The 12514-nt window shown below is 40.7% G+C and overlaps 12 non-coding genes across 12 annotated transcripts; all 12 read left to right on the top strand.

Moving 5' to 3' along the window:
• The first annotated feature begins 277 nt into the window (after nt 1-277).
• On the top strand, nt 278-350 carry trnak-uuu (transfer RNA lysine (anticodon UUU)). Its single transcript has one exon. It is a non-coding gene; the product is annotated as a tRNA-Lys (tRNA).
• A 959-nt stretch (nt 351-1309) lies between these two features.
• trnak-uuu (transfer RNA lysine (anticodon UUU)) lies at nt 1310-1382 on the top strand. The gene has a single exon. It is a non-coding gene; the product is annotated as a tRNA-Lys (tRNA).
• A 651-nt stretch (nt 1383-2033) lies between these two features.
• Nucleotides 2034-2107, top strand: trnak-uuu (transfer RNA lysine (anticodon UUU)). Its single transcript has one exon. It is a non-coding gene; the product is annotated as a tRNA-Lys (tRNA).
• A 962-nt stretch (nt 2108-3069) lies between these two features.
• On the top strand, nt 3070-3143 carry trnak-uuu (transfer RNA lysine (anticodon UUU)). The gene has a single exon. It is a non-coding gene; the product is annotated as a tRNA-Lys (tRNA).
• A 657-nt stretch (nt 3144-3800) lies between these two features.
• trnak-uuu (transfer RNA lysine (anticodon UUU)) lies at nt 3801-3873 on the top strand. The gene has a single exon. It is a non-coding gene; the product is annotated as a tRNA-Lys (tRNA).
• A 547-nt stretch (nt 3874-4420) lies between these two features.
• trnak-uuu (transfer RNA lysine (anticodon UUU)) lies at nt 4421-4493 on the top strand. The gene has a single exon. It is a non-coding gene; the product is annotated as a tRNA-Lys (tRNA).
• Nucleotides 4494-5178: 685 nt separating this feature from the next.
• On the top strand, nt 5179-5251 carry trnak-uuu (transfer RNA lysine (anticodon UUU)). Its single transcript has one exon. It is a non-coding gene; the product is annotated as a tRNA-Lys (tRNA).
• Nucleotides 5252-6210: 959 nt separating this feature from the next.
• trnak-uuu (transfer RNA lysine (anticodon UUU)) lies at nt 6211-6283 on the top strand. Its single transcript has one exon. It is a non-coding gene; the product is annotated as a tRNA-Lys (tRNA).
• A 685-nt stretch (nt 6284-6968) lies between these two features.
• On the top strand, nt 6969-7041 carry trnak-uuu (transfer RNA lysine (anticodon UUU)). Its single transcript has one exon. It is a non-coding gene; the product is annotated as a tRNA-Lys (tRNA).
• Nucleotides 7042-7900: 859 nt separating this feature from the next.
• On the top strand, nt 7901-7973 carry trnak-uuu (transfer RNA lysine (anticodon UUU)). Its single transcript has one exon. It is a non-coding gene; the product is annotated as a tRNA-Lys (tRNA).
• A 696-nt stretch (nt 7974-8669) lies between these two features.
• On the top strand, nt 8670-8742 carry trnak-uuu (transfer RNA lysine (anticodon UUU)). Its single transcript has one exon. It is a non-coding gene; the product is annotated as a tRNA-Lys (tRNA).
• A 3553-nt stretch (nt 8743-12295) lies between these two features.
• trnak-uuu (transfer RNA lysine (anticodon UUU)) lies at nt 12296-12369 on the top strand. Its single transcript has one exon. It is a non-coding gene; the product is annotated as a tRNA-Lys (tRNA).
• The last annotated feature ends 145 nt before the right edge of the window (nt 12370-12514 follow it).

Below are 12514 nucleotides of genomic sequence, written 5' to 3' on the forward strand. Positions count from 1 at the left end.
GAGGGTCCAGGGTCCAAGTCCCTGTTCAGTTGAGTGATTCCTAGAGCTGACCGTCAGCTTTTAAAGTGCATCATGTTATTACCACTATTCATAGAGTCATGTCACGGTATCAAGTGCTCCCAGGCAGTAGTTGATCTAACTGATCGCCTGTCCTAAATCTGAGGATTATGTGTTCAAGTATGTTTTCAGGCAAATAATTTTACTTCCAACAATTTATTTCAGATCACTAAGTCACTAATATTAGGAATGTAAATGTCTAGGAAGAGTTTTAGTTGAGGCCTGGGTAGCTCAGACGGTAGAGCATCAGACTTTTAATCTGAGGGTCCAGGGTTCAAGTCCCTGTTCAGGCTAGTTTGTCAGGTTTTGAGGTGCAAGATGGTATTCTCAATACTCTAGGAGTCAAATCATGATATCAAGTGGTCCTAGGCAGTAGTTTTTCTAAATGAGCGCATGTTTTTTATTCTGAGGATCCCGGGATCAAATCATTTTTCAGGTAACTAATCTTATTTTCTAAGTTAAAAAAAACCAAGATGTCTTCAAATGCCCGGTGTTCTTGTGATTACTTAGACAATGACACCAAGGTATCAAGCTGGCCCATGCAAAAGTCGGTCACATCCATGTAGTAGACCTTCATCCCTTGTAAATTTGTCTCACTGTGAAGGAATTGAAGAGGTAATTTTTTGTGTGGACAACTCAGAGACTCAATGCACCACACTTGGCAAACTAATTTTTGTGGTCAGCTGTAGTAGGAATTTTACATGTGTAGGAGTACCTGTACTTGAAGCCTGGGTTCGCTTTGTGCGCCACTCTTGGTAAACTAGTTTTTGTGATTGGCTGTACTTGGAACTTTAAAAGTGTAGAAGCAGTTGTTGTTAAAGGCTAGGTACTTTAGATGGTAGAGTATCAAATTTTTATTCTGAGGGGCCAGGGTTCAAGTCCCTGTTCAGGTGATCCTTAATTAGAGCCAACCATCAGGTTTTTAAGTGCACGGTGTAATTTCCACCACTCATACAGTCAAGTCATACTATCAAGAAGGTCCAAGGTTCAAGTCCCTGCTCAGGTAAGCCATTCCTAGAGCTGACCGTCAGCTTTTAAAGTGCATCATGTTATTACCACTATTCATAGAGTCATGTCACGGTATCAAGTGCTCCTAGGCAGTAGGTGATTTAACTGATCGCCGGTCCCTAAATCTGAGGATTATGTGTTCAAGTATGTTTTCAGGCAACTAATTTTACTTCCAACAATTTATTTCAGGTCACTAAGTCACTAATATTAGGAATGTAAATGTCTAGGAAGAGTTTTAGTTGAGGCCTGCGTAGCTCAGACGGTAGAGCATCAGACTTTTAATCTGAGGGTCCAGTGTTCAAGTCCCTGTTCAGGCTAGTTTGTCAGGTTTTGAGGTGCATGATGGTATTCTCAATACTCTAGGAGTCAAATCATGATATCAAGTGGTCCTAGGCAGTAGGTTTTCTAAAAGAGCGCATGTTTTTTATTCTGAGGATCCCGGGATCAAATCATTTTCAGTAACTATCCTATTTTCTAAGTTAAAAACAACAATGACACCAAGCTATCAAGCTTGCCCATGCAAAAGTCAGTCACATCCATGTAGTAGACCTTTAAGACTGGTTACCTCAGATGGTAGAGTATCAAACTATTAATCTGAGGGGCCAGGGTTCAAGAATCATGAGGTCATAAAGTGCACGGTATAATTCCACTAATCATACAGTCATTCATAGTATCAAGAGGGTCCAGGGTTCAAGTTCCCTGTTCAGTTGAGTTGATTCCTAGAGCTGACCGTCAGCTTTAAAGTGCATCATGTTATTACCACTATTCATAGAGTCATGTCACGGTATCAAGTGCTCCCAGGCCGTAGGTGATTTAACTGATCGCCAGTCCCTAAATGGAGGATTCTGTGTTTAAGTATGTTTTGTTTACATGATTACATGTAACTAATTTTACTTCCAACAATTTATTTCCGGTCACTAAGTCACTAATATTAGGAATGTAAATGTCTAGGAAGAGTTTTAGTTGAGGCTTGGGTAGCTCAGTCGGTAGAGCATAAGACTTTTAATCTGAGGGTCCAGGGTTCCAAGTCCCTGTTCAGGCGAGTTTGTCAGGTTTTGAGGTGCATGATGGTATTCTCAATACTCTAGGAGTCAAATCATGATATCAAGTGGTCCTAGGCAGTAGTTTTTCTAAAAGAGCGCATGTTTTTTATTCTGAGGATCCCGGGATCAAATCATTTTTCAGGTAACTAATCTTATTTTCTAAGTTAAAAAAAACCAAGATGTCTTCAAATGCCCGGTGTTCTTGTGATTACTTAGACAATGGACACCAAGGTATCAAGCTGGCCCATGCAAAAGTCGGTCACATCCATGTAGTAGACCTTCATCCCTTGTAATTTGTCTCACTGTGAAGGAATTTGAGAGGTAATTTTTTGTGTGGACAACTCAGAGACTCAATGCACCACACTTGGCAAACTAATTTTTGTGGTCAGCTGTAGTAGGAATTTTACATGTGTAGGAGTACCTGTACTTGAAGCCTGGGTTCGCTTTGTGCGCCACTCTTGGTAAACTAGTTTTTGTGATTGGCTGTACTTGGAACTTTAAAAGTGTAGAAGCAGTTGTTGTTAAAGGCTAGGTACTTTAGATGGTAGAGTATCAAATTTTTATTCTGAGGGGCCAGGGTTCAAGTCCCTGTTCAGGTGATCCTTATTAGAGCCAACCATCAGGTTTTTAAGTGCACGGTGGTAATTTCTCACCACTCATACAGTCAAGTCATACTATCAAGAAGGTCCAAGGTTCAAGTCCACTGCTCAGGTAAGCCATTCCTAGAGCTGACCGTCAGCTTTTAAAGTGCATCATGTTATTACCACTATTCATAGAGTCATGTCACGGTATCAAGTGCTCCTAGGCAGTAGGTGATTAACTGATCGCCGGTCCCTAAATCTTGAGGATTCTGTGTTCAAGTATGAATTTTCCAGGCAACTAATTTTACTTCCAACAATTTATTTCAGGTCACTAAGTCACTAATATTAGGAATGTAAATGTCTAGGAAGAGTTTAGTGAGGCCTGGCGTAGCTCAGACGGTAGAGCATCAGACTTTTAATCTGAGGGTCCAGTGTTCAAGTCCCTGTTCAGGCTAGTTTGTCAGGTTTTGAGGTGCATGATGGTATTCTCAATACTCTAGGAGTCAAATCATGATATCAAGTGGTCCTAGGCAAGTAGTTTTCTAAATGAGGCGCATGTTTTTTATCTGAGGATCCCGGATAATAAATCATTTTTCAGGTAACTAATCCTATTTTCTAAGTTAAAAACAACAATGACACCAAGCTATCAAGCTTGCCCATGCAAAAGTCAGTCACATCCATGTAGTAGACCTTTAAGACTGGTTACCTCAGATGGTAGAGTATCAAACTATTAATCTGAGGGGCCAGGGTTCAAGAATCATGAGGTCATAAAGTGCACGGTATAATTTCCACTAATCATACAGTCATATCATAGTATCAAGAGGGTCCAGGGTTCAAGTCCCTGTTCAGTTGAGTGATTCCTAGAGCTGACCGTCAGCTTTTAAAGTGCATCATGTTATTACCACTATTCATAGAGTCATGTCACGGTATCAAGTGCTCCCAGGCCGTAGGTGATTTAACTGATCGCCAGTCCCTAAATGTGAGGATTCTGTGTTTAAGTATGTTTTGTTTACATGATTACATGTAACTAATTTTACTTCCAACAATTTATTTCAGGTCACTAAGTCACTAATATTAGGAATGTAAAGGTCTAGGAAGAGTTTTATTTTAGGCCTGGGTAGCTCAGTCGGTAGAGCATAAGACTTTTAATCTGAGGGTCCAGGGTTCAAGTCCCTGTTCAGGCGAGTTTGTCAGGTTTTGAGGTGCATGATGGTATTCTCAATACTCTAGGAGTCAAATCATGATATCAAGTGGTCCTAGGCAGTAGTTTTTCTAAAAGAGCGCATGTTTTTTATTCTGAGGATCCCGGGATCAAATCATTTTTCAGGTAACTAATCCTATTTTCTAAGTTAAAAACAACAATGACACCGAAGTATCAAGCTGGCCCATGCAAAAGTCAGTCACATCCATGTAGTAGACCTTCAAGGCTGGGTACCTCAGATGGTAGAGTATCAAACTTTTATTCTGAGGGGCCAGGGTTCAAGAATCATGAGGTCATAAAGTGCACGGTATAATTTCCACTAATCATACAGTCATATCATAGTATCAAGAGGGCCCAGGGTTCATGTCCCTGTTCAGTTGAGTGATTCCTAGAGCTAACCGTCAGCTTTTAAAGTGCATCATGTTATTACCACTATTCATAGAGTCATGTCACGGTACTTCTAGATTTATTTCAGGTCACTAAGTCACTAATATTAGGAATGTAAACGTCTAGGAAGAGTTTTAGTTGCGGCCTGGGTAGCTCAGACGGTAGAGAGCATCAGACTTTTAATCTGGGTCCAGGGTTCAAGTCCCTGTTCAGGCTAGTTTGTCAGGTTTTGAGGTGCATGATGGTATCCTCAATACTCTAGGAGTTAAATCATGATATCAAGTGGTCCTAGGCAGTAGTTATTCTAAATAAGCACAAGGTTTTTAATCCTAGGATCCCGAGATCAAGTCATTTTTCAGGTAACTAATCATATTTTCTAAGTTAAAAACAACCAAGATGTCTTGAAATGCCCGGTGTTCTTGTCAATACTTAGACAATGACACCGAAGTATCAAGCTGGCCCATGCAAAAGTCAGTCACATCCATGTGGTAGACCTTCAAGGCTGGGTACCTCAGATGGTAGAGTATCAAACTTTTATTCTGAGGGGCCAGGGTTCAAGAATCATGAGGTCATAAAGTGCACGGTATAATTTCCACTAATCATACAGTCATATCATAGTATCAAGAGGGTCCAGGGTTCAAGTCCCTGTTCAGTTGAGTGATTCCTAGAGCTGACCGTCAGCTTTTAAAGTGCATCATGTTATTACCACTATTCATAGAGTCATGTCACGGTATCAAGTGCTCCCAGGCAGTAGTTGATCTAACTGATCGCCTGTCCTAAATCTGAGGATAATGTGTTCAAGTATGTTTTCAGGCAAATAATTTTACTTCCAACAATTTATTTCAGATCACTAAGTCACTAATATTAGGAATGTAAATGTCTAGGAAGAGTTTTAGTTGAGGCCTGGGTAGCTCAGACGGTAGAGCATCAGACTTTTAATCTGAGGGTCCAGGGTTCAAGTCCCTGTTCAGGCTAGTTTGTCAGGTTTTGAGGTGCAAGATGGTATTCTCAATACTCTAGGAGTCAAATCATGATATCAAGTGGTCCTAGGCAGTAGTTTTTCTAAATGAGCGCATGTTTTTTATTCTGAGGATCCCGGGATCAAATCATTTTTCAGGTAACTAATCATATTTTCTAAGTTAAAAAAAACCAAGATGTCTTCAAATGCCCGGTGTTCTTGTGATTACTTAGACAATGACACCAAGGTATCAAGCTGGCCCATGCAAAAGTCGGTCACATCCATGTAGTAGACCTTCATCCCTTGTAAATTTGTCTCACTGTGAAGGAATTGAAGAGGTAATTTTTTGTGTGGACAACTCAGAGACTCAATGCACCACACTTGGCAAACTAATTTTTGTGGTCAGCTGTAGTAGGAATTTTACATGTGTAGGAGTACCTGTACTTGAAGCCTGGGTTCGCTTTGTGCGCCACTCTTGGTAAACTAGTTTTTGTGATTGGCTGTACTTGGAACTTTAAAAGTGTAGAAGCAGTTGTTGTTAAAGGCTAGGTACTTTAGATGGTAGAGTATCAAATTTTTATTCTGAGGGGCCAGGGTTCAAGTCCCTGTTCAGGTGATCCTTAATTAGAGCCAACCATCAGGTTTTTAAGTGCACGGTGTAATTTCCACCACTCATACAGTCAAGTCATACTATCAAGAAGGTCCAAGGTTCAAGTCCCTGCTCAGGTAAGCCATTCCTAGAGCTGACCGTCAGCTTTTAAAGTGCATCATGTTATTACCACTATTCATAGAGTCATGTCACGGTATCAAGTGCTCCCAGGCAGTAGGTGATTTAACTGATCGCCAGTCCCTAAATGTGAGGATTCTGTGTTTAAGTATGATTACAAGTAACTAATTTTACTTCCAAAAATTTATTTCAGGTCACTAAGTAAATAATATTAGGACTGTAAACGTCTAGGAAGAGTTTTAGTTGAGGCCTGGGTAGCTCAGTCGGTAGAGCATCAGACTTTTAATCTGAGGGTCCAGGGTTCAAGTCCCTGTTCAGGCGAGTTTGTCAGGTTTTGAGGTGCATGATGGTATTCTCAATACTCTAGGAGTCAAATCATGATATCAAGTGGTCCCAGGCAGTAGTTTTTCTAAATGAGCGCATGTTTTTTATTCTGAGGATCCCGGGATCAAATCATTTTTCAGGTAACTAATCCTATTTTCTAAGTTAAAAACAACCAAGATGTCTTGAAATGCCCAGGTGTTCTTGTCAATACTTAGACAATGACACCGAAGTATCAAGCTGGCCCATGCAAAAGTCAGTCACATCCATGTAGTAGACCTTTAAGGCTGGGTACCTTAGATGGTAGAGTATCAAACTTTTATTCTGAGGGGCCAGGGTTCAAGAATCATGAGGTCATAAAGTGCACGGTATAATTTCCACTAATCATACAGTCATATCATAGTATCAAGAGGGTCCAGGGTTCATGTCCCTGTTCAGTTGAGTGATTCCTAGAGCTGACCGTCAGCTTTTAAAGTGCATCATGTTATTACCACTATTCATAGAGTCATGTCACGGTATCAAGTGCTCCCAGGCAGTAATTGATCTAACTGATCGCCGGTCCCTAAATCTGAGGAATGTGTTTAAGTATGTTTTCATGCAACTAATTTTACTTCCAACAATTTATTTCAGGTCACTAAGTCACTAGTATTAGGAATGTAAATGTCTAGTAAGAGTTTTAGGTGAGGCCTGGGTAGCTCAGACGGTAGAGCATCAGACTTTTAATCTGAGGGTCCAGGGTTCAAGTCCCTGTTCAGGCTAGTTTGTCAGGTTTTGAGGTGCATGATGGTATTCTCAATACTCTAGGAGTCAAATCATGATATCAAGTGGTCCCAGGCAGTAGCTTTTCTAAATAAGCACAAGGTTTTTAATCCTAGGATCCCGAGGTCAAGTCATTTTTCAGGTAACTAATCCTTTTTTTTATGGTAAAAACAACAAAGATGTCATGAACTGCCTGGTGTTCTTGTGATTACTTAGACAATGACACCAAGATATCAAGCTGGCCCATGCAAAAGTCGGTCACATCCATGTAGTAGACCTTCATCCCTTGTAAATTGTTTCACTGTGAAGGATGCACATATTTGTTTAATTGAAGAGGTAATTTTTTGTGTGGACAACTCAGAGACTCAATGCACCACACTTGGCAAACTAATTTTTGTGGTCAGCTGTAGTAGGAATGTTACATGTGTAGGAGTACCTGTACTTGAAGCCTGGGTTCGCTTTGTGCGCCACTCTTGGTAAACTAGTTTTTGTGATTGGCTGTACTTGGAACTTTAAAAGTGTAGAAGCAGTTGTTGTTAAAGGCTGGGTACTTTAGTTGGTAGAGTATCAAATTTTTATTCTGATGGGCCAGGGTTCAAGTCCCTGTTCAGTTGAGTGATTCCTAGAGCTGACCGTCAGCTTTTAAAGTGCATCATGTTATTACCACTATTCATAGAGTCATGTCACGGTATCAAGTGCTCCCAGGCCGTAGGTGATTTAACTGATCGCCAGTCCCTAAATGTGAGGATTCTGTGTTTCAAGTAGATTACATGTAACTAATTTTACTTCCCAAAATTTATTTCAGGTCACTAAGTCAATATATTAGGACTGTAAACGTCAGGAAGAGTTTAGTATGAGGCCTGGGTAGCTCAGATCGGTAGAGCATCAGACTTTTAATCTGAGGGTCCAGGTTCAAGTCCTGTTTCAGGCGAGTATTTGTCAGGGTTTTGAGTTGCATGATGGTATTCTCATACTCTAGGAGTCAAATCATGAATATCAAGTGGTCCCAGGCAGTAGTTTTTCTAAATGAGCGCATGTTTTTTATTCTGAGGATCCCAGGATCAAACTCATTTTGCAGGTAACTAATCCTATTTTCTAAGTTAAAAACAACCAAGGATGTCTTGAAATGCCCGGTGTTCGTGTCAATACTTAGACATGACACCGAAGTATCAAGCTGGCCCATGCAAAAGTCAGTCACATCCATGTAGATATGACCTTCAAGGCTGGGTACCTTCAGATGGTAGAGTAATCAAACTCTTTTATTCTGAGGGGCCAGGGTTCAAGAATCATGAGGTCATAAAGTGCACAGTATAATTTCCACTAATCATACAGTCATATCATAGTATCACGAGGGTCCAGGGTTCATGTCCCTGTACAGTTGAGTGATTCCTAGAGCTGACCGTCAGCTTTTAAAGTGCATCATGTTATTACCACTATTCATAGAGTCATGTCACGGTATCAAGTGCTCCCAGGCAGTAGTTGATCTAACTGATCGCCGGTCCCTAAATCTGAGGATTATGTGTTCAAGTATGTTTTCAGGCAACTAATTTTACTTCCAACAATTTATTTCAGGTCACTAAGTCACTAATATTAGGAATGTAAATGTCTAGGAAGAGTTTTAGTTGAGGCCTGGGTAGCTCAGACGGTAGAGCATCAGACTTTTAATCTGAGGGTCCAGGGTTCAAGTCCCTGTTCAGGCTAGTTTGTCAGGTTTTGAGGTGCATGATGGTATTCTCAATACTCTAGGAGTCAAATCATGATATTAAGTGGTCCTAGGCAGTAGCTTTTCTAAAAGAGCGGATGTTTTTTATCCTGAGGATCCCGGGATCATATCATTTTTCAGGTAACTAATCATATTTTCTAAGTTAAAAACAACCAAGATGTCTTGAAATGCCCGGTGTTCTTGTGATTACTTAGACAATGACACCAAGGTATCAAGCTGGCCCATGCAAAAGTCGGTCACATCCATGTAGTAGACTTTCATCCCTTGTAAATTTGTCTCACTGTGAAGGATGCACATATTTGTTTAATTGAAGAGGTAATTTTTTTGTGTGGACAACTCAGAGACTCAATGCACCACACCTTGCAAACTAAATTTTGTGGTCAGCTGTAGTAGGAATGTTACATGTGTAGGAGTACCTGTACTTGAAGCCTGGGTTCGCTTTGTGCGCCACTCTTGGTAAACTAGTTTTTGTGATGGGCTGTACTTGGAACTTTAAAAGTGTAGAAGCAGTTGTTGTTAAAGGCTGGGTACTTTAGATGGTAGAGTATCAAATTTTTATTCTGAGGGGCCAGGGTTCAAGTCCCTGTTCAGGTGATCCTTAATTAGAGCCAACCATCAGGTTTTTAAGTGCACGGTGTAATTTTCCACCACTCATACAGTCAAGTCATACTTATCAAGAAGGTCCAAGGTTCAAGTCCCTGCTCAGGTAAGCCATCCTAGAGCTGGACCGTCAGCTTTTAAAGTGCATCATGTTATTACCACTATTCATAGAGTCATGTCACGGTATCAAGTGCTCCCAGGCAGTAGGTGATTTAACTGATCGCCAGTGCCCTAAATGTGAGGATTCTGTGTTTAAGTATGATTACATGTAACTAATTTTACTTCCAAAATTTATTCAGGTCACTAAGTCAATAATATTAGGACTGTAACGTCTAGGAAGAGTTTTAGTTGAGGCCTTGGGTAGCTCAGTCGGTAGAGCATCAGACTTTAATCTGAGGGTCCAGGGTTCAAGTCCCTGTTCAGGCGAGTTTGTCAGGTTTTGAGGTGCATGATGGTATTCTCAATACTCTAGGAGTCAAATCATGATATCAAGTGGTCCCAGGCAGTAGTTTTTCTAAATGAGCGCATGTTTTTTATTCTGAGGATCCCAGGATCAAATCATTTTTCAGGTAACTAATCCTATTTTCTAAGTTAAAAACAACCAAGATGTCTTGAAATGCCCGGTGTTCTTGTCAATACTTAGACAATGACACCGAAGTATCAAGCTGGCCCATGCAAAAGTCAGTCACATCCATGTAGTAGACCTTCAAGGCTGGGTACCTCAGATGGTAGAGTATCAAACTTTTATTCTGAGGGGCCAGGGTTCAAGAATCATGAGGTCATAAAGTGCACGGTATAATTTCCACTAATCATACAGTCATATCATAGTATCAAGAGGGTCCAGGGTTCATGTCCCTGTTCTGTTGAGTGATTCCTAGAGCTGACCGTCAGCTTTTAAAGTGCATCATGTTATTACCACTATTCATAGAGTCATGTCACGGTATCAAGTGCTCCCAGGCGTAGTGATCTAACTGATCGCCGGTCCCTAAATCTGAGGATTATGTGTTCAAGTATGTTTTCAGGCAACTAATTTCTTCCAACAATTATTTCAGGTCACTAAGTCACTAATATTAGGAATGTAAATGTCTAGGAAGAGTTTTTAGTTGAGGCCTGGGTAGCTCAGACGGTAGAGCATCAGACTTTTAATCTGGGGTCCAAGGTTCAAGTCTCTGTTCAGGGCTAGTTTGTCAGGTTTTGAGGTGCATGATGGTATTCTCAATACTCTAGGAGTCAAAATCATGATATTCAAGTGGTCCTAGGCAGTAGTTTTTCTAAAAGAGGCGCATGTTTTTTTATCCTGAAGGATCCGGGATCAAATCATTTTCAGGTAACTAATCCTATTTTCTAAGTTAAAAACAACCACGATGTCTTGAAATGCCCGGTGTTCTTGTGATTACTGAGACAATGACACCAAGGTATCAGCTGGCCCATGCAAAAGTCGGTCACATCCATGTAGTAGACCTTCATCCCTTGTAATTTGTCTCACTGTGAAGGATGCACATATTTGTTTAATTGAAGAGTAATTTTTTGTGTGGACAACTCAGAGACTCAATGCACCACACTTGGCAAACTAATTTTTTGTGGTCAGCTGTAGTAGGAATGTTACATGTGTAGGAGTAACCTGTACTTGAAGCTGGGTTCGCTTTGTGCGCCACTCTTGGTAAACTAGTTTTTTGTGATTGGCTGTACTTGGAACTTTAAAAGTGTAGAAGCAGTTGTTGTTAAAGGCTGGGTACTTTAGATGGTAGAGTATCAAATTTTTATTCTGAGGGGCCAGGGTTCAAGTCCCTGTTCAGGTGATCCTTAATTAGAGCCAACCATCAGGTTTTTAAGTGCACGGTGTAATTTCCACCACTCATACGAGTCAAGTCATACTATCAAGAAGGTCCAAGGTTCAAGTCCCTGCTCAGGTAAGGCCATTCCTAGAGCTGACCGTCAGCTTTTAAAGTGCAATCATGTTATTACCACTATTCATAGAGTCATGTCACGGTATCAAGTGCTCCCAGGCAGTAGGGTGATTTAACTGATCGCCAGTCCCTAAATGTGAGGATTCTGTGTTTTAAGTATGATTACACGTAACTAATTTTACTTCCAAAAATTTATTTCAGGTCACTAAGTCAATAATATTAGGACTGTAAACGTCTAGGAAGAGTTTTAGTTGAGGCCTGGGTAGCTCAGTCGGTAGAGCATCAGACTTTTATCTGAGGGTCCAGGGTTCAAGTCCCTGTTCAGGCGAGTTTGTCAGGTTTTGAGGTGCATGATGGTATTCTCCATACTCTACACGTCAAATCATGAGTATCAAGTGGTCCCAGGCAGTAGTTTTCTAAATCAGCGCAATGTTTTTTTATTCTGAGGATCCCGGGAGCAAGTCATTTTTCAGGTGACTAATCCTATTTTCTAAGTTAAAACAACCAAGATGTCTTGAAATGCCCAGGGTTCTTGTCAATACTTAGACAATGACACCGAAGTATCAAGCTGGCCCATGCAAAAGTCAGTCACATCCATGTAGTAGACCTTTAAGGGCTGGGTACCTCAGATGGTAGAGTATCAAACTTTTATTCTGAGGGGCCAGGGTTCAAGAATCATGAGGTCATAAAGTGCACGGTATAATTTCCACTAATCATACAGTCCATATCATAGTATCAAGAGGTCCAGGGTTCAAGTCCCGTGTTCAGTTGAGTGATTCCTAGAGCTGACCGTCAGCTTTTAAAGTGCATCATGTTATTACCACTAGTCATAGAGTCATGTCCACGGTATCAAGTTGCTCCCAGGCAGTAAGTATGATCTAACTGATCGCCGGTCCCTAAATCTGAGGAATTATGTGTTCAAGTATGTTTTCATGCAACTAATTTTACTTCCAACAATTTATTTCAGGTCACTAAGTCACTAGTATTAGGAATGTAAATGTCTAGTAAGAGTTTTTAGGTGAGGCCTGGGTAGCTCAGACGGTAGAGCATCAGACTTTTAATCTGAGGGTCCCAGGGTTCAAGTCCCTGTTCAGGCTAGTTTGTCAGGTTCTTTGAGGTGCATGATGGTATTCTCAATACTCTAGGAGTCAAATCATGATATCAAGTGGTCCCAGGCAGTAGCTTTTCTAAATATCGGCACAAGGTTTTTTAATCCTAGGATTCCCGAGTCAAGATCATTTT

This window comes from Betta splendens, chromosome 5 (genome assembly GCF_900634795.4).
Source record: "Betta splendens chromosome 5, fBetSpl5.4, whole genome shotgun sequence".
Taxonomy (NCBI): domain Eukaryota; kingdom Metazoa; phylum Chordata; class Actinopteri; order Anabantiformes; family Osphronemidae; genus Betta; species Betta splendens.